Here is a 22,612-nt window from a genome sequence, read left to right on the forward strand (position 1 = left end):
AACTTACCATAAAAATGAACTTTCTGGAGAAAAATGCATATGCAAAGAGCTTTCATTGGAGCATTGTTATAACTGCAAAATATTAGGAACAATATAAATGCCCAATATCTAGGAGAGTGATTGAATAAACTTTGGTACATCCACACAATGGAGTTCTATACAGTTGTAAAAAGAATGAGGAAGATCTCTGCATACACATATGGAGTGATTTCTGGGATACATTGTTAAGTGAAAAAAGCAAAGTGCAAAAGATTATCTATACTATGCTACCTTTTTTTGTAAGAAAGAAGGTGATATAAGAAAATAAACATGTATCTGTTCATTTGTGCAAAAGAAGTACAGGAAGGATAAACCAGAAACCAGTAAGATTGGTTACCCACATGGGTCAGTGGAAATAGGGTAGAAAGAGAGGATGGACAGAAACAAGGGAGAAAGGATGAGAGGTATATTCCCTGAAAATACTTTTTGTATAGTTTTAACTCTTAGAACAATAATAATGTTTCACATACTCAAAAATATGTGTAAATAATTAAAATCAAGATGTGAGGAAAATCCTGTGGAATGTAAATAGTAACCAATAAACCTAACTGCATTATAAAGGAACAGCATAACCACACTGATGAAGGTGGGAAAGAGAAAAACTAACCTAAGTAATCTTAAGAAATAGTATTTTGTCTGTACACTGTAAGGCTAAAGACAAAAGAACCCCACAAACTATTGCTAACTTGTATTATAATAGTACTATTACTATCATTGTATTATATAATAGGGTTTATTAGGATGTCAGCATATATATTAATAGCAGTAAATTTATTTTCACAGAGCTATAGATTCATAATACTGAAACGCTACTGTATACTAAGATTAAGCAAATAAGCAGATATATTGTGGATAATAAGATTCAGGTTCCTCACCATCAGAGAAAGGATTTACACATATGGAGATGGCAAGAATATGTCAAATGCTGATGAACTGGATTCAAAAGTATCGGTATGATCTCATAATATTTAATGTAGATGGATAGATAGATATAAATGTGTATACAGATGGGGATAAAATAAACTCTTTCTAATTCTCATCTCTGAATAAGCCTAGATGTAAATGACACCTCAACAACAATTAGCACACCTAGCACCCAGGTATTGGTTTCTAAACAAATTATGGGTAGCTTAAAATTGGACATGGTGAGAACTTCCACATCATGGAAATCAGGAAACACACAACAACGACAACAAAAATAAACATGGCTTTCATTTTTCTTTTTCTAGTTTTTCCTTTTTTTTTTTTTTTTTTTAAAGGGCTTCAAATGCTTGGCTATTTATTTATTTATAGCCGTGTTGGGTCTTCATTTCTGTGCGAGGGCTTTCTCTAGTTGTGGCAAGCGGGGGCCACTCTTCATCGCGGTGCGCGGGCCTCTCACTATCGCGGCCTCTCTTGTTGCGGAGCACAGGCTCCAGACGCGCAGGCTCAGTAGTTGTGGCTCACGGGCCTAGTTGCTCCGTGGCATGTGGGATCTTCCCAGACCAGGGCTCGAACCCGTGTCCCCTGCATTAGCAGGCAGATTCTCAACCACTGTGCCACCAGGGAAGCCCTTTTTTTTTTTTTGAGAACCAGCTGACCAGCATATCATTGTCTTATGGTACCAGCATAAGAACATGCCTAAAAAATCATGGTGTTATTCCTAAAGAATCTAGGAGCCAATTTGAAGGAGTTCCTAATAGCTCAATCTGGTTCAATAGATGAAAGAAAATAAATAATGATAGTAATGGATTATAATTCTCAAAAGCTAAAATAAATATCCATAAGTTAGACTGGTATAAAATTTTAAAAGAATGAAGAAATAAATGGGAGAGAAGGAAAAACTCTACCTTACAGTAGAGCTTTAATTAATAAATGTAGAAGGAAAAATAGAAATAGAAAATCACCCTTTGGGGAACATAGTAATAACTGTTGCAGGGAAGAACTGTGGATAGATAATAAAATTAATGGGTGAAAGTATTATGAGAAACAGCTTATTTACATCATCTCATAATATCTCCCAACAATGTTGTCACTGAATACAAAGGGGGAAATCGTAACTTTATAGGAGAGAAATCTGGCAGATATAACTTTATGCAAGGATTATTAAATCACCTGTAGTAGTCAGACATCAACATTGTGTACCTCCTGATAAGATGCTCTGAGAAGAGCATGATATTGTTTGGTAGTGGTATATTTTTTACCAAAAATGCATACCTGAGTTTCATCATAGGGAGAAAAAAAATACAAATTTAAATTGAGGGATAGTCTACAAAATAACTAGCCAAGACTCTTCAAAAGTGTCAAGTCATGAGAATGATGGAGAGACATGCCACAATGAAGGATGATGAGAAAACGACATCTAAATGCCATATGGAATCTGGACCAGCTCCTAGACAAGGAAAAGGACTTTAATGAGACAATCGATAAAATCTGCATAAGGTCTGTAGCTGAGACAATGCCATTGTATCAGCATTAACTTCCTAGTTTTGATAATTTTACCATGGTTATATAGGAAATTTACATTTAGGGAACCTGAGTGAAAAGTATATGGGAACTTCGCAACGTTTCTGTAAATCTGAAATTATTTTAAAATTAAAAGTTGGAAATTTAAAAATAAAGTAAAACAAATATATAAATAAAGTTATTAACACTCTCCTCTTCCAAATATCCTGCTTTGGAACACCACTGAGATAAATACTGTTATCAATTTGGTAGATTTTGAAGTGCACAATTCCACGGCCTTTAGTAGGTGCATATATTGTATATTTTCATATCATTTTTTGCTGTATCTGAGGTTCCAGATGACAGGCTTATGTTTATTTTATTAACTGCTAAGTACTTACCACCCAATCTTTGTCACATAAAGCCCCTAATATACATTCATTTAAAAAATTGGCAATATGTATGAGCTTATATCTTAGTCCTATAATTTGCTAGCTGTGTGGTTTTGCAAAAATTGATTACCTTTCTGAGTCTTGAATTTATCATCAACAAAATGGGCATATCCTGTGAAGTTAGAGTCTGCCAAGTTACTTTTAAAATTGCGATTTCTCGGCTTTAGGTAAAGTTCTCATGATATTAGATTTATCTTAGCTTCCCCATCCCACAGGTTGAAATGTCTAGATCATCCTTAGATGTCATAGCTCTATGACTGTGCAGGTTCTGGCTTACAAAATCCTTTACATCCAAAATGGGCATATCCATGATAACCTCATATCATGAGGTTATCATGAGGGTTAAATGACATATATGTAGAAAGCATGTAGCAGAGTCCTTGGTACCCAGCAAACGTTCAATCTGTGCTGATTCTTCTTTCTCCCCCAAGCATCAAAATATTTCTAGTTATTTCAAAGGGATCACATTAGATCCCGCAGCCAGTATGCTGTTCATATTTTTTTTCCAGTTTGATCCCTGAGTTAGCGTCTGCCAAGTTACTTTTTAAATTGTGATTTCTCGGCTTTAGGTAAAGTTCTCATGATATTAGATTTATCTTAGCTTCCCTGTCCCACAGGTTGAAATGTCTAGATCATCCTTAGATGTCATAGTTGTATGACTGTGCAGGTTCTGGCTTACAAAATCCTTTACATCCAAGACTATTTGCAGGAGAATTGAGAGATAGGTCATTTATCAGGACCGTCCTTTGGACTGAGCCAGGTGATTCACATTTGTTCTTTTTCTCCTACTGTGAAGTAGGAGTGATGCCCGTTTTATGAAATTCAGGAAACTGAATGTCAAGGAGGTTGTGTTCTAAGAGCAACACATAAGACTGAAAGATAAAACCAATAAATTAATAATTAAAAAATAAAATTATAGGCAAACAAAATGGAAGGGCCCAAATAGACAAAATCAGTTATCAATCACAGCCTGTATTCCTCACATCAATGGACGGGAAACGTGTTTCTTGCCCCTGGCATCTCACTTTTGCATATACTGATGTGTCTTCTTTATTCATTGAAACTTTTATGACCATCCTACTGTATGTGTTTTTAGGGGAGTACTGTGCTTCTTACAAATGTGGTAATGGCTCCCTCCCTTTGATGCACTGCAGCAGAGCTCTGATCAAGGCAGCTTTCGACTCCAGGCACTATGTATAAAATAAATATTTTTAAAAATGGCGAAATATCGACCCCCTCCTTTATTCTCTCATTACTCTTTAGTCTTGTTAGTGAGCTCACTCCACCCAGTGACTCACCTCTGTAACAGCCAGAGAGATGGTTTGGTCTGGGGACCCAAAGTCAAAGACCTGGAGCCTGTAGCTTGAGAAGGGGAGGGTGGCTTCTTTGGACCAAAGTTGTCCACTCCCTCGGCCCTTCTCTGTCCTTCCTTCATACTTGGTGTTTCTGATCTGAGGCTGCTTTTCCTACTGTGTTCCTTGAGTGTACATGTGCTACTTATAGCCCTCTATTACAGTATACAAGGCCCTTTCCATATACTAACACATTCCACTGCACAAGCAGCCTGTGAAGTAATTATTATGAGCCACAGTTTATAGCTAAACATGGAACCTTAGGAGGGTGATGATTTGTCCCAAGAGCAACAGCTCACAAATGGACATTCAGGACTTGAACTTGAGAGGATTGCTCTTTTGAACACACAATGGCCCTCTGAACATAGCTCCCTTGCAAGTGACCTACAACATACATCACAGACTCATTTAAATGGAAGATCTGGCCCCAGGTGAGTTTCCAGCACTGAGCCCTTCATCCATCTCTCTCTGATAGGAATACAGGTTTCAAGGCACAGAAAAGCTGAAAGCTAAGATAAATGTTTTAATGGACAGTTGCAGCCGTTACATCTCCAGCTGGTCTCTTGGTTTTGAGAGTTGCTCCAAATTGTTTGTCCTGGGTTTCATTCAGCTCTTATCTCTTCCTTTCTTACAAGTGGAAAAATGAGAAAACTCATATAAACAGACTGACGGGAAGTAACACAAGGAAGATAGTAACAGGCTGCTGCTATCCATATCTTTCCCATTCTCACTAAGAAGAGGATAAAAGGAAAGGAAAGGAATGTAGAGGTGGAAAAGAAACCATATGGAAGAGGAAGTGCTCAGCTTAAAGGGCTGTTATGTGCTAGAAGAATACCAAGGGCAATTCAGATGCCCTTGCCCTGGAAACCTTTGGGGAGAAAGACAGTTCAGCTGTGAGATAACTTAGCGGTGTCTTCCAGCACTAAATGATTAGTTCTAATGAGTTTTCCCAGGGAGATTAATTTTTCGGCACTAAAGGAAAGAAGGGATGGAGCCACAGAGAAAAACCTGAGCAGACATTGAAAAGAGGGTTATCTAAAGAACTGAAACTAGAGAAGCCTCAATGGCATCATCCATTCTGGCATTCAGAGACATGATATGACCACTCTGCCACCTGGCTCTAGCATGTCCAAATGCCCCGGAGTCTCTGAATATGAAGAAACACATACTTTATCTAACCCATCCACATTTCACCTGAAAACGTGACCACCAATTCACTGTTTGAACAATTAGCAAGAATAGCGATTGAGATGGAGCCCATAGAGAAGGTATTAGTTGGAGGAAGATTGTAATGAATAATCCAGCCTTTGTCATCACTACCCCAGGGAGCACTGTGCACGCTGACCTCTTGCTTATGCTGGAAATAATGATTATTTGATGGTCCTGTTTGAGAAAGCAAATAGTCCACATAGCATTTTGAATTGGGCTGATTGGACTCAGCACTGCCTTTTGAAGCAGGGTAGCTTATGGGACCTCTGGGTCAGATGACTGGTGGATTCTCATAAGACTTCTGTGGATAAAACAGAAGTGCCACTGAAAACGCTATAGGTTTCCCTGTGAGCCACCCTGCTCAGAAGGAGAACAGCCAGGCTTATGCTTGCGCCAGGGTTGCAGCTACCACCAGTTACTGGGGGCTGGAGAAATGAGACCAGTGGTACCTATTAAACTGGCTGACTTCTTCAATTCAACTTCTGATTTTTGTTTCCAGTCTTCAGTTAGTGAAAGCGTGTCCCTGGAGAAGGTAAAAATCAGCCTCACAGATGAATGCAGCATAGAGGCGTGGGAACACAAAGAGAGCAGACTGTAAGCATGTTAGCATCAGAGCGAAAAAAGACCAGACTTGCTCCCCTTGTACTTCCTCATAAGGGTATGGCTGACCTTGGGAATGACTGTGAAGCTCAGCTCAGTTCAGCTCATACACATTTATTAAGATCCATTATCTCTTGGGACTCAAGCTGGCATCTGGCAGTAGTAGTATGAGAATAGATGATAATAATGATCGATATTTACTTAGCACTTTCTACTTGCTAGACAAGGCTAAGAACATTAAACGTGCTGTCACATTTAATCCTTACAACAGCCCTGAAGATACATACTATCAGTAACAAAGGAGACAAAGGATTAGACCTGTTAAGCGCTGGCCCATTTGCATATGCCTAAAAAAGTGGGAGACTAAGATGCGAATCTAGGTCTGATTTCTTAACGTTGCGTGCACTGCTGTGGCAGATTGCTAACTGTTCACCAAAATCCTTTCCCACACACTTGTAAGCATTTCTTTCAACTGAGTCTAGCCATATGTATCTTCTCTCTGGTAGATTGTAAATGGAAATGTCGTGTACCTAGCATCAGGCTTTAAAGAAGAGGTATGCTTTCTCCAAGGCTTTTTTTCATAGTCTGAATGCCAATCAAAATCAGTGCTATGGGATAGTAGATCATAAGACAGAAGAAGCCTGGGTCCCCAAATCACTGCATGGAGGAAAAATTCATGCCAACCAGGAACAGTCTACTTGGACTGTTATGTGAACAAGAAATATTGTACCCTAATTAGTACACTGCCTAATGCAAATACAAATAAGACATAGTTTCTATCTTTGAGTCAAACTGGGCAATCAGATTTAGAGAGCATATTCTTTTCTTTTTTTTTTTTTGTATATTTTTGAGTCGCAACATTTTTTTCTCAGAATGTTTTCACCTACCAAACCTCTTGGCACTGGAGAGAGATTCATTTTATAAAAGAAATACTTAAGGATATAAGAATGTTAATCTTGGATAGGAAGGTCGCTATTTTCAGATGAAGAGTCCAACCACAAGTTGCATTAACCTTAGTCTCTGTGTCCCTAAGAAACAAAATTGGGACCAATGGATAGAAGATTTAGGGACATTTTAGTTCATTACACAAGAATCTGTTATATTTGGTCAAAGTGCAGAAAGATGAAAAATTAAATAGTGAGTTCCTTAACACTGGATATCTTTAAGAGGTAGTGAGATTGGACAGCCATTTAGTACAAATATTGTTGCAAATGCTGGCAACGAATGGCAACTTTCAGGTTAGTGTATCCTCTAATCAGGAGACCCTGATCCTAGGAGCATTTGATTATGGGAGGCTTTGAATCAGATTCTAGGATTCCATTCTCCCAAAACTCCATGTTTCCTCCTGGTATAATGGTTCAATATGTGTGTCCTTCTGGAGAAGAAGGTGAGTATAGTGGATGGATTCTCTCCATTTGAGGACTACTTTAGTTTGAATCCTTGTTGTTTCTTTCTAAATGTGTCCCTTAAGCCAGTTATTTAACCTTTCTGCACCTCGATATTCTCAACTGTAATTGAAGACAATAATAATCATTGTAATAACAATACCTACCAGACCGGGTTTTTGGAAGGGTTAAATGAGCACTTAGGACTGTTCCTGACACATTCAAAGTGCTCGGTAAATGTGAGCTATGATTAACACTGGTGAGTGCTGATTAACCTAGATGTTTCCTTGACCTATCAGCATTTATTAGTCCATTGCCCTGTTCTCTCAGAATCCCCCAATCTCTGCACCAGAAGAGTGAACATGGATGTATTCCTCTGCCTGGAAACATTTCCTCATACTAACAGGTGGGCATGTAACATCAAATTCAATTACACTGAACGACTGATATAATTTCAGGTATGTGGCAGTTGATTATGAAAAACACTTTTTGGGGAGCAAGGAATCATCTTGGAATTAATTTGAAAAGACCATCACCTCAGAGGTTAAGGCAATTAGGAATTATAAGACTGATTATGTGTCCATTTCTCTGAACCTCAGACATCTTATCTATAAAATGAATCCTCTGGATTCAATCATTTCTTCCCTCTCTCCTTAAGTTGAGAAGTAGCCCTATTCTTGATGTAGCTGATACCATTACAGAGATTTTGCCAAGTGTGAGGACTGAGGAAATCATCGGGGATGGTTACCCATTTTGCTGACCCAGATACATGGCCTGTTTATATGTATTGAAATGAAAACCCAAGAAAAACCATGATTGATCAAAAAGGAGAAACTTTGTCAGAATGAGAGCAGAGCTAAAGAAGTTCCATGTCCTCTTGAAACATCTACTTCACTTTTAAGAAGTGTTTACAAATTTCTTGCAAGTTTTGTCCCTGACCTACATAGCCCCTCTTCCAAGATTTTCAAGCAACATCTGCATCCTTTGCTTTGTTTAGGATTTATTCCCTTAAACACCTGAACCTATGTTTTCATAAAGCTTTATTTCCTTGCAGATGTTACAGTTATTCGTTACATTTTCTTGTATATTCTAGGTTGCTATTTCCCCCTCCCATTTTCATTTTGCCCCTCTCTCTCTTTCTCTCTCTCTCTCTCCCTCTCTATGAGTCACAAGTTAGTTCTCCAGATTCCACAACTAGAATATTTGAGACTCTGTATCCAAAATAGCCTGGAGCCACAGGGTGAGTATGACACCAAAACATAACATTAGGCTTTAATTCCAAAGGAAGGGAGGGGTATAAAAAGCTGATCATGAGAGGAGAGAAGGAATTTTGAAAGGAGTAAATAGAGGGTCCCAGTCGTCACTATAACAGGCATAGCATTTTTGACATTCATTTTATTGGCCTCTAGCTGCTTGAGTTATGAATGTGTCAGTGTTGGTGAAAAGTTATATGTTATGGATAGTGTATTATTTATTTAGTCATTCATTCAGCAAATATTCCTTGAGCACCTGCTAGGTCCTAGGGATATGGTCATAAGCAAAGACATGAAATCACTGCCTTCATGGAGCTTACATTCTAGAAGGGGCGCAGTGACAGGTGAGCGACTATAAGAGAATGTATCCATGTGGGGATCAGGTCTCTGCAGGCAGCAGAAGTTAAGGTGGTAGGAGTAATTTGGTGTGTGGTTGCGAGTGGTCTAGACGGGCAGATCAGACGTGGAAACATTTGAGTTGAGACCTCCAAGATGAGAAGGAACTACAGGCAGGAAAAGCAAGGGTAAAAGCACTGCAGTCAAAGGGAAGGGCAAGTGTATGTCTTTGAGGCAGAAGTGAATATACGCATCATCCAAGGATAACCAGCAACATGTGAGTGAGGAGGGCTTGGCATCAATAGAAACCAGAAAGGCAGAACAGGGCAATTCACTTGGGGTCTAGAGGCCACAGTAAAAATTGTACTAGGGCAGGGCATTCCCTCTGACTTTTTTTTTTTTTTTTTTTTTTTTGCGGTACGCGGGCCTCTCAGTGTTGTGGCCTCTCCCGTTGCAGAGCACAAGCTCTGGATGCGCAGGCTCAGCGGCCATGGCTCACGGGCCCAGCCGCTCTGTGGCATGTGGGATCTTCCTGGACCGGGGCACGAACCTGCATCCCCTGCATCGGTAGGTTGACTCTCAACCACTGCGCCACCAGGGAAGCCCCCCCTCATTTTTTTTTCTTTCTCTTTCCTCATATTTTTTGGTCTTTCTCAAAGTTAAACTTCTGTACTCGGCTCTTACTTATCCTTTACTTTCTTTCCCTTTCTCCCCCATGTCTCCTTCTTTGGCAGGGATTTGCACTAATCTCGTTTGCTCTCCATGCTCTCCCCATGGTTACTACTCAGTTACTATGAGAGCAACACCTGGAATGCAGTCTCTTCCCCCAGTTTGTGGATCCCATCTGTAATACGATGCTCCGATGCCCCTGACTCTGCCCAGGAGTTCCCTTTACCACTGCAGCCTGAAGCCTTACCGCACCTCTAAGTCTCAAGAGAAAAGATAGCCTGTACATTGAATATGGTACTTAGTCATTCATGGTCTTTCCCATTTGTGTTCTGATTTCACAAACGTGCCTTGGGCATTTTAATGCACGTTATTTTTTGCTCACAATAGTCTTTTATGGTAGATACTATGATTCCCATTTTTATGGATGAGAAAATGCCTAGATGCTGTCAGCTTTAGGCAGAGAGTAAGTGCAGAACTGCGGTATGCATGTAGGTATTCTGCAATACCTTAGATGCTGTCTCAAGCTCATACTTGCTCTGTATATGTAAGTATACAAGGTTCAACATTTAACTGTTCAACATTTAACTCATTGTCTCTTAGTCTTGCCACTTTGGTGGTAAATCTAGAGAGTGGAACCTCTCCATCTACCATTTTTCTTTCTTACTTTTGTGTCTTCTCCATGAATCCCTTTCTCCATTCTTGTATGCTTGCTTTTCCTACAGCTTGAAGAGCTTCTTCAAGCTCACCAAAGAACAGTAAGTTCACCTTCATCTGTGTTCCTTACATGCCTTCTGTCTTATCACATTACTGCAATCACTCTTCCTCTTTTAGTTAGCCTCTAGCAGGTTCTAAACAAGAGTAGCCACTAGTTGCAATATGGCTTATATGTCTGAAGAACTGAATTTTAATTTTATTAGAATTTCTTGATTGACTTACATTTAAAAATTAAAGCACTATAAAAATTTTTCCATTAAAGACAACTTTACTATTTTGGTAAGAAAACATTCCCTTTATCAGTAATTTAACTTCTGAATTTCTACTCTAAATATAAAATATAACTGGATTTCACAGACTGAGTAAGGAAAAAAATGCAAACTACCTCATTAATATTTTTATATTGATGGCATGTGGAAATGATCATATTTTTGGACATTAAGTTAAATATAATACATTATAAAAATTAATTCTGCCTATTTCTTTTACTTTCTAAAAAGATTTAGAAAATTTAGAATAACATATATGACTTGCAGTGTCTTTCTATTTAACCATGTTGCTATCAGCACTTCAAGATAAGGATGATGTTCTGTTTATCTTTGTACTCCCAGACGCTAGCATGGTGCCAGGTGCATAGTAAGTACTCAAAGTAAGTGGTATGAATGAATGAGTCAATGTAAGAACGACTTTTCCTCATCTTTTAATAATTTGCACATTGCCTTACATGTTGGAAGCAGTCAATAAACATTAGGGTTTTAGTTGACTTACTGATCATTTAGATAAGAACATTTTATCCAAAAGAATGTGTCACTTTTATCCCTTTCCTCTGGACACCATTTGTGGCTTTCAGGTCTTTTTTGGAGGGAACATAAACACAAACTCAGAAAAAAAAGAAAAAGAAAAAAACCCATGAGTTGCTACAGTAAATGATCAGAATTTTCTTTGCTTTTATCATTAGAGCACATTATGAGCCTTTAAGAAACAACATCTGTTCTCTTTATCTGATTCAAACATGCACAATTTTCCCCAACTTTTATGTATCTGACAATTAGGCTGCCTCTTACAAATGAGGAATATATTTAATGTGGCAACAGTGGTCATTTCCTTCTTTTTTTAAATCAACAAATAGTTGTTATTAAATCAAAGTTGTTTCTTATAATTAGCTACATCTTAGAATCATGGAAATAGGTAAGGTCCATGAGATTCAAGACCAGTACATTTGCATAAACAGAATATTTGGGGGGTAGTGCATTTTTCAAATGAGGTATTCTTTCAGAGTTCCTCCAGGATTTTTGTATGATGAGCATGAACATAAAAAACCAGATTAGTGAAATCCAAAGCAGATCAAGAGCAAGTAAAATGAAGTTTCAAGGAGAGATGGGTGGGCTTTGTTGGGGGAGGCATCTAAGAAGAAATGATTCAGTTGTCTAGAAAGTCTTTCAGTTTATTTTCAGTGGATAAAATCCAAACTGGAGTTAACCCCTTCCTGATTTGATTCTTGACTCTTCCTTCAACTTCCTCTCCACCATACTCCCCACCTCAGACTCTACATGTGAACATCTTATTACTGATATTCTTCAAATACATTTGATGACTTCAACTGTTGTGTCTTTGACCATTTTTTCCCTTTCCTAAAGGCTCTTCTTTTGATTGAGCAGGTAGGAAATCCTTACTCTTGTTTGAGAGGAGTTCAAGCTCTACTTTCTTTATGAGGTTCTCTGAGCTCCCAGATCAGATCCGTCTTGAACATAATTCTATTATAGAGCATCAGCAAGTCATTTTTCCACATCTGTCTGACAAAACTTTTTTTTTTGAGTTTCTTAAACATAGGAATCTTGCCTTATTCAATTGGATGGCTCTAGAGAAATTGTTTACATGCCTGGCTTTACAATAGAATCACCAGAAGAGCATAAAACAACATACAGATAAACAAAAACTATGCCTGAGACCCAATAAATCAGAATATCTAGGGAAAAGCCCAGGAATCAGTATTTTGGAGTTCCTTAGGCGATTCCAATATGCAGTTGGCTTGAGAAGTATTGGTCTGTAGCACAGTACATAGCAGGAGTTCATGTACATTCACTGATTTGAATTGAAGATTAAAGGGCACTCTAGTAAGTTACAGTAGTTACTCAGAATAAAGCAAGCAATCTCAACATTACAACAAAAATATTTTTCATATATACTGACACAAAAACTAAAACTAAATTTAAAAAACTTGGTGCAAGACGTATAAATATACTTGCTCTACATTTTAAGAACGGAGATCATCCATTCTTGCAACACTTTCCAAGTACACAGTACAGAATTATTAACTACAGTCATCATGCTGTACACTAAATTCCTATGACTCACTTATTTTGTTTGTTTTTCTTTTTTTTTTTTTTTTGCGGTACATGGGCCTTTCACTGTTGTGGCCTCTCCCGTTGCGGAGCACAGGCTCCAGACACGCAGGCTCAGCGACCATGGCTCACGGGCCCAGCCGCTCCGCGGCATGTGGGATCTTCCCGGACCGGGACATGAACCCGTGTGCCCTGCATCGGCAGGTGGACTCTCAACCACTGCACCACCAGGGAAGCCCGACTCACTTATTTTATAACCAGAAGATTGTACCTTTTGACCTCCTTCATCCATTTTGCCTACCCCTTAACCCTTATCTCTCGCAACCACCAAAAAACCCCACTTGTTTTTGTAACTATGTATGGTGTTGGAGGAGGTAAACTAGATTTATTGTGGCAATCATTTCACAACATATACAAATATCAAATCATTATGTTATATGTATAACACTAATATAATATTATGTCAATTATACCCCAATAAAAGAAGAGGACTGAGATCATGGAACTAAGAATGTTTTGCTCTCCTGTGAAATAAAGGATGTGAACTATTTGGTCTCTAACATCTTTTCCAGGTCTAAGCCAATAATAATACCAGAATCATAAAACTTCTGAGTGGAAAGGCTCTTAATGACCCCCCCAAGTCTCTTGCTTTACAGATGACTGAATCATTTCCTGTATGTAATATTCATGGTCTTTAAAGCACTTTCATGAAAATTATCTCAGAAAAATCCATTAGACACATTTGATTATCCCCATTTAGCAGATAAGAAAAGTGAAGCTTGCAGCTATTATGTGATGGACCAACAATATACACATGATTATCTCCTGTCTTCCATGTCATTTGTATTTTCCAGGTAAAAAGGAAGAGAAAGCCAAGGAATCTCTTGTGAGCTTTTAATAACTGAAGTGTGATAGCATTCATTTTCTATTTCTACCGTGCATAGAGTCAAAGAAGTGGATGTGATTCATATCAGCATGTATTTGTAACTTCCATTCTCCTATCCTGCATTGTGTTTTCCTTCCTCGTCCACATCCTTTTCCGAACTCCATTCATACAACCGAGGTCTAGTCATGACTCTCTTATTTCCTTATTCTTACCCCTTATCAAAACTCTCTTATCAGTAGCTGCACCTGTAGAGTGCTTTGCAGGTTACACACGTGCTTATCCTCCTATGCTGCACCTCAGGAAACTGCACTTCAACTTTTGTGACAGGCATTTATTAGTATCAGCACAATTTTACACACTAGGAAGCCAAAGTCTAAGGAAGTGAATTAACTTAAACGCAGTTAGATTCGTGTCAAGCTGGGGCTTCAACTCATGTCTCTGGTCAGACTTTTGAAAACTTATCTTCTTTCCATATTCTATACTGCCGTGTGAGCATGACCAGAACTACCTGATAAGATACATGCCTGGCAGAAAGGAGATTTTTTTTTTTTTTTTTTGCAGTATGTGGCCCTCTCACTGTTGTGGCCTCTCCTGTTGCAGAGCACAGGCTCCAGACGCGCAGGCTCAGAGGCCATGGCTCACAGGCCCAGCTGCTCTGTGGCATGTGGGATCTTCCCGGACCAGGGCACGAACCTGCGTCCCCTGCATTGGCAGGTGGACTCTCAACCACTGTGCCACCAGGGAAGCCCAGAAAGGAGATTTTTGATCAGATACAATTAGTGGAGCTAGATAATAGATCTCAGAAGATTTATAAGATTATATGGGGCACTTACACATGCAGGTAACCAGAATTATCATTTGGCCTACATGCTGGATTAACATTTATAAAATATTTGCTCCCCTTTCCTTGTGGAAGGAAGGCACTTCTTGCCCCACTGATATTGAGCTTATCTGATTTGCTTTGGCAGTTAGAATATTAGTGGATTCTGTACAGGCCACATTCAAGTTTTAAATATGACTGTGCAGTTTTGTTTAACTTTATGCCTTCTGCTGCTAGCATGGCATGTACCAGATGTGGGCTGTTCCCTCAATCACAGCCCCAAAGGGAGAAGACACATGCAGCATAGGCAAGCAGAGTTGGGACAGTTACTGACAAGTAATCTGATTTTAAAAACAAACAAACTGCTTTTGTTTTAAGCTGAGATTTGTTGTTAAGCAGCAAAACTGACTTATACAATCAACTTCTCATAGACCAAGAGATCTTCAAACTATATTATGCATGTGAAACATAAGATAGTTTTCAACAAAAGCTTGGTTTATGATTTTAAGAAAGTCACATAATCATTTGGCACTCTCAGTTTGGAAATGTTAACCTATCCAGTCATGGGCAAGAGTTATGAACAAAATGTAAAGATTGGAATGTATCTTCTAGTTATTAACAAGGTTGATTAATACTCCTTGGCTGCAAAGTTAAGCATTGTGAAATGTGAAGCCTTCATCGAAATGATAAATTTGAAAACATTACTATTATGACCAGAACATTTTGAGGCCAAGCTTAGTAGAAGATTAAAATTTCCTTCTACATCATTCTAAATTTTAAAACTATATCATTACACAGTATTATCGATATGCTTTCCTTGAAGAGGCAGTTAAGCAGATCAAGAGACTCTATTAACAGATAAACCCCAGGGCTTCCCTGGTGGCGCAGTGGTTGAGAGTCTGCCTGCCGATGCAGGGGATACGGGTTCGTGCCCCGGTCTGGGAAGATCCCACATGCCGCGGAGCAGCTGGGCCCGTGAGCCATGGCCACTGAGCCTGCGCATATGGAGCCTGTGCTCTGCAACGGGAGTGGCCACAACAGTGAGAGGCCCGCATACCGCAAAAAAAAAAAAAAAAAAAAACAGATAAACCCCAAAGCAAATAGGATGAAATGTAGTTACAGGGAATAAAAGATCCAAAGTTTCTCAGAGACTCTCAGAACTCAAGGAAGTTTCTAAACATGATTTATGCCACCAAAAAGTGATTGCTACTTACCACTCCCTGTACTGGATAGAGATAGCACATCCAGACAAAATAACTGTTTCTTGAATGATCTACTTGCAAGTCAGAAAGTTAGAATTTATCCAATTGAAAATTATATTTTTAAATACTTTCTTTATATATAAAGTGAACTGCTAAGATAGTATTAAGTCCAGGGTTACCTCGCTAAGAAAAAGAGTAATTGAAAAAAGCTGGGGGCCATACACTTTTCTTCCTATGGTCAAAATACATTGTGATTTTCTTGTTTTGTTTCTAACACACCAGTGAAATATATAAGCATTAAGTTAGAGGGTAATAGGATTTAGAAAAAACTTTGGAGTTCAGAAGAAGAAACTGATTTAGAATCACCTGTTTGTTTGTTTTTTTTTTCCTTTTTGCGGTACGCGGGCCTCTCACTGTTGTGGCATCTCCCATTGCGGAGCACAGGTTCCAGACGCACAGGCTCAGCGGCCATGGCTCACGGACCCAGCCGCTCCGCGGCATGTGGGATCTTCCCAGACGGGTGCACGAACCCGTGTCCCCTGTATCGGCAGGCGAACTCTCAACCACTGCACCACCAGGGAAGCTCTAGAATCACCTTTTGATAGGCCTTCTAACTTACATATAGGTGGAATATATCATTGGTGTGACCCATTTGCCCAATTTGCTCTTTTCCTTTATTTCAGTAGATAATGAACAAGAGAAATTATATGTATATCAGGTCTTCCAGACACTCATCTTAAATGATGAAAAGAGAAATAAATAGATAAATTACTGATGAGATAAATGACTAATAAACTGGTATATCACATTTGTGTTCATGGTGGGTATATACCTGTCTATATCTATATGTATGTATATGTATGTGTGTGTTTGTGTGTGTGTGTATATATATATATATATATATACACACACACATATACATACACTTAAAGGTATATTACAAAAACAATGTGTGTTAATTGCACTAATGTCAATCTAATCTATGCCTCAATTTATGTAATTGTTATATTTCTGAAAAGTTGAGCTTAAATCATTTTCACACATCAGTTTTAAATGTAAAACTGTGAAGTCACATATAAATGATCATAGAATCACAGGATATCAAAATTTAGAAGAGACCACAAGTTTCCCCTAATTTAGCTCCTTTCTTTTTAATTTTTTAAAATTTTTAATTTATTTTTTTAACATCTTTATTGGAGCATAATTGCTTTACAATGGTGTGTTAGTTTCTGTTTTATAACAAAGTGAATCAGCTATACATATTCATATATCCCCATATCTCCTCCCTCTTGCCTCTCCCTTCCACCCTCACTATCCCACCCCTCTAGGTGGTCACAAAGCACTGTTAGCTCCTTTCTTAAGGAACTTTTGTAATTTATCCTTGGGAAACAGCTCTTTGTTCCTTATCCTTATCTAAATATATTTATCCTCTTTGAAGGCAGCCTTTTCATTGTAGAATATTAGAAAAAATTTCTCACGTTGAAACAAATCAATCTCTTTGTAATCCCCACCCAGTAGTTGTGGTTCTCTATTCAGAAGTTACACAACTTTTTTCTCCATACAATGGACACTATTATGTCTGTCTTTAATTCTTTGCTCCAAGATAAACTTCTCTATTTTCTTTGACTACTCCTCAAATCTTATTTATCATGTGAATATTTTTTAAAGAAATTATTTTTGTAAAGTAAATAACCATCTTAAAACATGCTTTGTAAGTTTACTTTGGTAAGACTAAGCTTCTCTATAAAGCCAAATAATTACAAGCTTGCAATTAATTCAAAATATTCTCTTCACGATAAGATATGAAATTTGCAAATCTTTACAAGGCTATGTCCTATTCTTAAATTCTCCTTTTTTTTGAACTTCTAATCCAAATTTTATTTTTAAATTTTTGTTAATTTTATTGGAAAATTCTCCTTAATTTTTAATTGTAGATGATGTTATTCTTCTTGGAACTGTGCACTATTAGGGCACCTGTTATATACCTTTATCAGAGTTTGGGGCAACGAATATAAACCACCATAAGTATTTTCAAGAAGAAAGAGATTTGTAATTTTCACTGCAGAGTAAAGGAGCTGTTACAGTGGAGGATTCCTGGACTGAATGTCAATATTATGACATAGTATGAGTATGTTTCGAGTTTGGTAATTACAAGCATTGTTGCTTTTGTTGTGGTCATCCATTTACAATGCTTGATGTCAGTTTATTTATCTCTTGTAAAAATAAAATACAGTGTGTGTGTGTGAAAAACAAAAAATGAAAGAAGAAAGAGATTTGAAAAAATATAATTGCTTGTAAATTTTTTGAAGAGATCTGAGGAACATGCTGAACAGTGAAGCACCAACCTGCTAGGATAGATATTCCTCTAAAGTGAGGAAGAAGGGGCAACAGGAGCCCACTGCAACTGAGTTCAAGAACAAATTGCCACGCTCTGATTCAATGACCAGGAAGCAGCTACCAGCATGTGGACACTGGAGCTCAGAATCCTTCCCCACCACAGATGCTTCCCAATACTGTGAAGCTAGAAAATGGACACTGATTCCTTCACAACTTTGCTTGTCAGAGGGAAATTTTCCAAAGCTGCAGGAAGATACCCTTGGCTGTGATTTTGCCTTCCAAAAGTTGCATGCGTACACTGAATAAGTGGGACGTAACTTATATCCTGATCTTGAGCTCCAAGAGCTTCTGGAAAAGGTTGTTTCTAGCCTTCTGTGCTCAGCAGTACAGGTGATACACCAGAAGATGGTGGAAATGGATATGAAGCATCAGTTGGCCACATCCTAAGCAATACTTAAGCATTTGGTCTTGATGAAAAACATGAAATTAACCTTTACTGAATATTAAACATGTTTGAGGCATTATATTAGCCATTTAACACACACAAGTTTATTCATTCTTTAAAATCCTGTTGTTAGGTATTATCTTCATTTTGTAGAACAGAAAACAGGGACAAAGAGGCTAAGAAATTTGTTCAAATCCACCTGGCTACTAAATGTAATAGATTGGTTCCTTCTGACTTCAAGTTCAGGAGTATTTGTCTTCTGCTATGCTTTTTCTTTTGAGAAAGAACTTACTCAGAATACTGTAAAGCATCCCTTTCCATCACTGGGTACTTTTGATTGTTACAAAGTTCATTATACTGAGACTAAATCTCATTTGTCTACACTACACTCCTTGGGATCAGATTCAATGATTCCATTATACCCTTTACAGAGCAATGCTGTGTGGATGTGTGCTTTATCAATTTTATTGTGTCTTTTTACTTCTTTTTTTCGGGATGTTCTTTCAGCCTATTTTGTGCTAGGATCACAATTAATGCTATAAATAAATGAGCCCCACCAAAGTTTCTAGCCCAAGTCCATGTTTATGAGCCAACATTTTATTACGAAGTGTGATTGCTCTTAAGTTACCCAAGCCAGGGGAAGCAAATGTATGAGGGAATTTGGGGAGACAATGGGTATAAAACAAAACATTGATTTCTTTTGTAAGTTCTTCAGATAAGATGTATCGTATCTATTAGGGGTTATAGCCCATCGCACTGTAAGCTCCTCCAGGAGGAAAAAAAAAAACAAAAAACAGTGATTTGTTCCCTGGAGAGAAATATATCCTCCAATGACTGGTGGAATGAACCACGTGGATTGCAAGCTTTTTCTCCCTGCAATTACAGTGCAAAAAATGTTCTAAGCTAATAAGCAGACAAATGACTATTGCAATCTGCTTCAGCAGCCCACATTTCAAGGGGAATATTTAAAGCCCTGGGTCTTTTCTAGGCAAAGTCCCTTGACTTGAGTCCTAAGCATGAAGCAATTAATAGTCCACTCAGATAAATAAGATCCTGATGTGATGATAATGCCATCACCACAATATATGTATCTTTCAATTTTTCTAGACCATTTCGGGAAATGAGGCTAGAGAGCAGTTATATTATTGCTTATGTGCAATAGGCTAGCATAAGTTCTTTACGTGCTTGTCACCAAAAAAAAAAATGCACTGTTTCAGTCTTTTGCACTGGAAAATGTTATTCCTCTTAAATTGGGGTGGGGGGGAGGAACCAACAGAGACTAAAAGAGCTCTTGATTTTGTAGAGGAAAGTTTCCCAACCCAAACTGTTCTTTAGGTTTACAATTCTCCTCTACAGATCACTACAAGTATATAGGTATATAATATAACTCAATGAAATTAAAAATAAGGGTAACTGAAATATGTGCTGCCTTGTGCTGCGATAGCCATGCTTGTAAGCAGAAGCCAAAGTTCAATGGAGTCCATGCTTATGCCCAAAGGGAGATGTGGGTGGATCTACATGGGTTCAAATTTCAGTGAGGATTTCCATTATCCCAGAATCCTTGGGATTTTTCTTGGGTTAGAAGAAAAATTAATTTTAGGGGTGTGAGAGGGAGAGAGAGAGAGATAGAGAGAGAGAGAGAGAGTGTGTGTGTGTACATACAAAGTGAAAGAACAGTGTTCACAGAATCGAGCTTCAGTAGAAGGTGAAAGTGGTAAGTAATACCTCTGGGAGAAGGCAGCTCAAGGGACCCTAAACATGATCAAATGTTCCTCTGTGATAAATGAATTTGGGTAATAAGAAAGTCAAGGAAGAGACTTCCACATCTTGTGAGCCAGGGGACTTCCACACCCCACCTCTGTTGTCTAACATCTGAGAAGAGCACTTAACATTGGCTAGATTCTCCCTAGGTCTTTGGATGATACTGAAATATTCTGTCTCTATTACTCTAGCAACTAGAGCCCACTTTCGTGGACTGGAAGAGAGGCATGCAGGGTGTGTTGGATCCCTAACTGAGGGTTTTCAAACACAGTTTGACATCCACTTTTGTTCCGTGAAGCATGCCTCTGCATGTGTATTTTCTATTACACATTGGGTTGAGCAGCTGCAGTTGAGGTAGGAGAGACTCTCCTAGGGAAAAAGAAAGGGGTGAATCATTAAGGACTTTTCAGAAGTAAGCTACATAAACGTACTCTAGTTAACTTAAGCAAAAAGGGAGATTTGTTGAGAAGATGGGGTAGCTTGCTGAAATTTAAAAAAAAAATTAAATTGCAGAATCAAAAGGGGAAAGCACCAGGATCAGTCTAGGAATCTAGTGGGAAGGATCTAATGGATGGTCTCTTCAGGATGCATTGATGAGATGAAGCTACAGTGGGTGATCCGTGCTTATGCCATTCCACTTAAGCTAGTGAGAAGCAGGTGCATCACACAGGGAGATCAGCTGGGTGCTTTGTGACCACCTAGAGGGGTGGGATAGGGAGGGTGGGAGGGAGAGGCAAGAGGGAGGAGATATGGGGATATATGTATATGTATAGCTGATTCACTTTGTTATACAGCAGAAACTAACACGCCATTGTAAAGCAATTATACTCCAATAAAGATGTTAAAAATAAAAATTAAAAAAAGAAGAAAGTATTTAACCTGCCTACTTGGGCCCCTACCTCACCATCTTTCTAGAAGAAGTCAGGGCAATTGAATTGAAAGTCTCTCCATAATAATATGGCATAAAGTAATCCTCCATCTATACATAGAGTTTTTAACAAGAAAAAAAATGGTTGGGGGGAATCATCCTGGGCAGGAAGAGACAACCCATCATAACCATTAAAGGGGTGGAAGATATTGTTCTTAGTAAAAATAATGAAGAAAGAGAATGAAAACAATAACACAAAAACAAAAGGACAAGACAAGCATAAAAAGAGAAGCCTGAGTAAGCAAAAAGGAATATGGAAATGAGACGGGAGAAGAGACTAGAAGAAAGGAGAAATGGTTGAAAAGAGAAGCGTTTACTCTAAACCTTCATCAATGCTTAGCATCAATATTATGAATTTCTTTTTAACTGAAGAAACTGAGGCTTATTGAGCATGAGTAACTTGCTAGTGGGCACACAGAGGATATTTGAAAACAACAGTTTTTCTATTGCAGAATTTTCCTCTTGCAATCATCCTTTTGTTCACAAATCCTAAGAGAGATCTTCTCCAGGCCCCCAAATGTTTTGATGATCTGAATTAGCAATGTTTCACAGCTACTGTGTATTAGCTGGAAGCCAGCCCACCCTGGTCAAAACCCAACTCAATTCAATTCTGTATTAAGGGACAAGCACTATGATGGTGAATTCCAGAGGCAGGGAATTAAGATGTCAAACTGGGGAGAGCTAGGGAGAATCAATGCAGTAGAACTATAAGACTGGTTTCTTTGGGTGGCAGGCAGCTGAAACTGGCCTTAGCTAACTTAGGTAAATTTACAGAGGGCTGCCTATCAGAGGTTAACTCATATGCATGCCATAGGTAAAGGATATGCACTGCTGGTTTGGAAACATGAACAAAACTGGACATGCTGGGCTTCCCTGGTGGCTCAGTGGTTGAGAGTCAGCCTGCCAATGCAGGGAACACAGGTTCGTGCCCTGGTCTGGGAAGATCCCACATGCCACAGAGTGGCTGGGCCTGTGAGCCATGGCCTCTGAGCCTGCGCGTCCAGAGCCTGTGCTCTACAACGGGAGAGGCCACAACAGTGAGAGGCCCGCGTACCGCAAAAAAAAAAAAACAAAACTGGACGTGCTTAATGTGTATATGGCAGAATGCTAGAAGAAGTCATTAGACATTGGATGAAATAATTAGAAACACTAAGATTTCAACACCCTCAAACACATGGGCCAGATATAACAAGGAAGCATGGAGTAAGGTCATCTGTCAAGTCCTACAGTGAGATTTCCCCATTGAGGGTTTTGGAGGAGTCCAAGTTCCATACGCTCCAATAGAGTAGTGTTGCTACCATAAAACTAATGCAAACTTGACACTCAATTAACGCAGAGAGAACACTGAGTTATTCCGGACTGTTCATATTACACTTGCAGGAGTCCTGTTCATTAGCCACAGATTAGCCCTAGAATGTTTTAAACAATACCACCCTATCAAATGTCACAGCAATTCAT

The sequence above is a fragment of the Mesoplodon bidens genome, assembly GCF_964165515.1.
Source record: "Mesoplodon bidens genome assembly, chromosome: 16".
Taxonomy (NCBI): Eukaryota; Metazoa; Chordata; class Mammalia; order Artiodactyla; family Ziphiidae; genus Mesoplodon; species Mesoplodon bidens.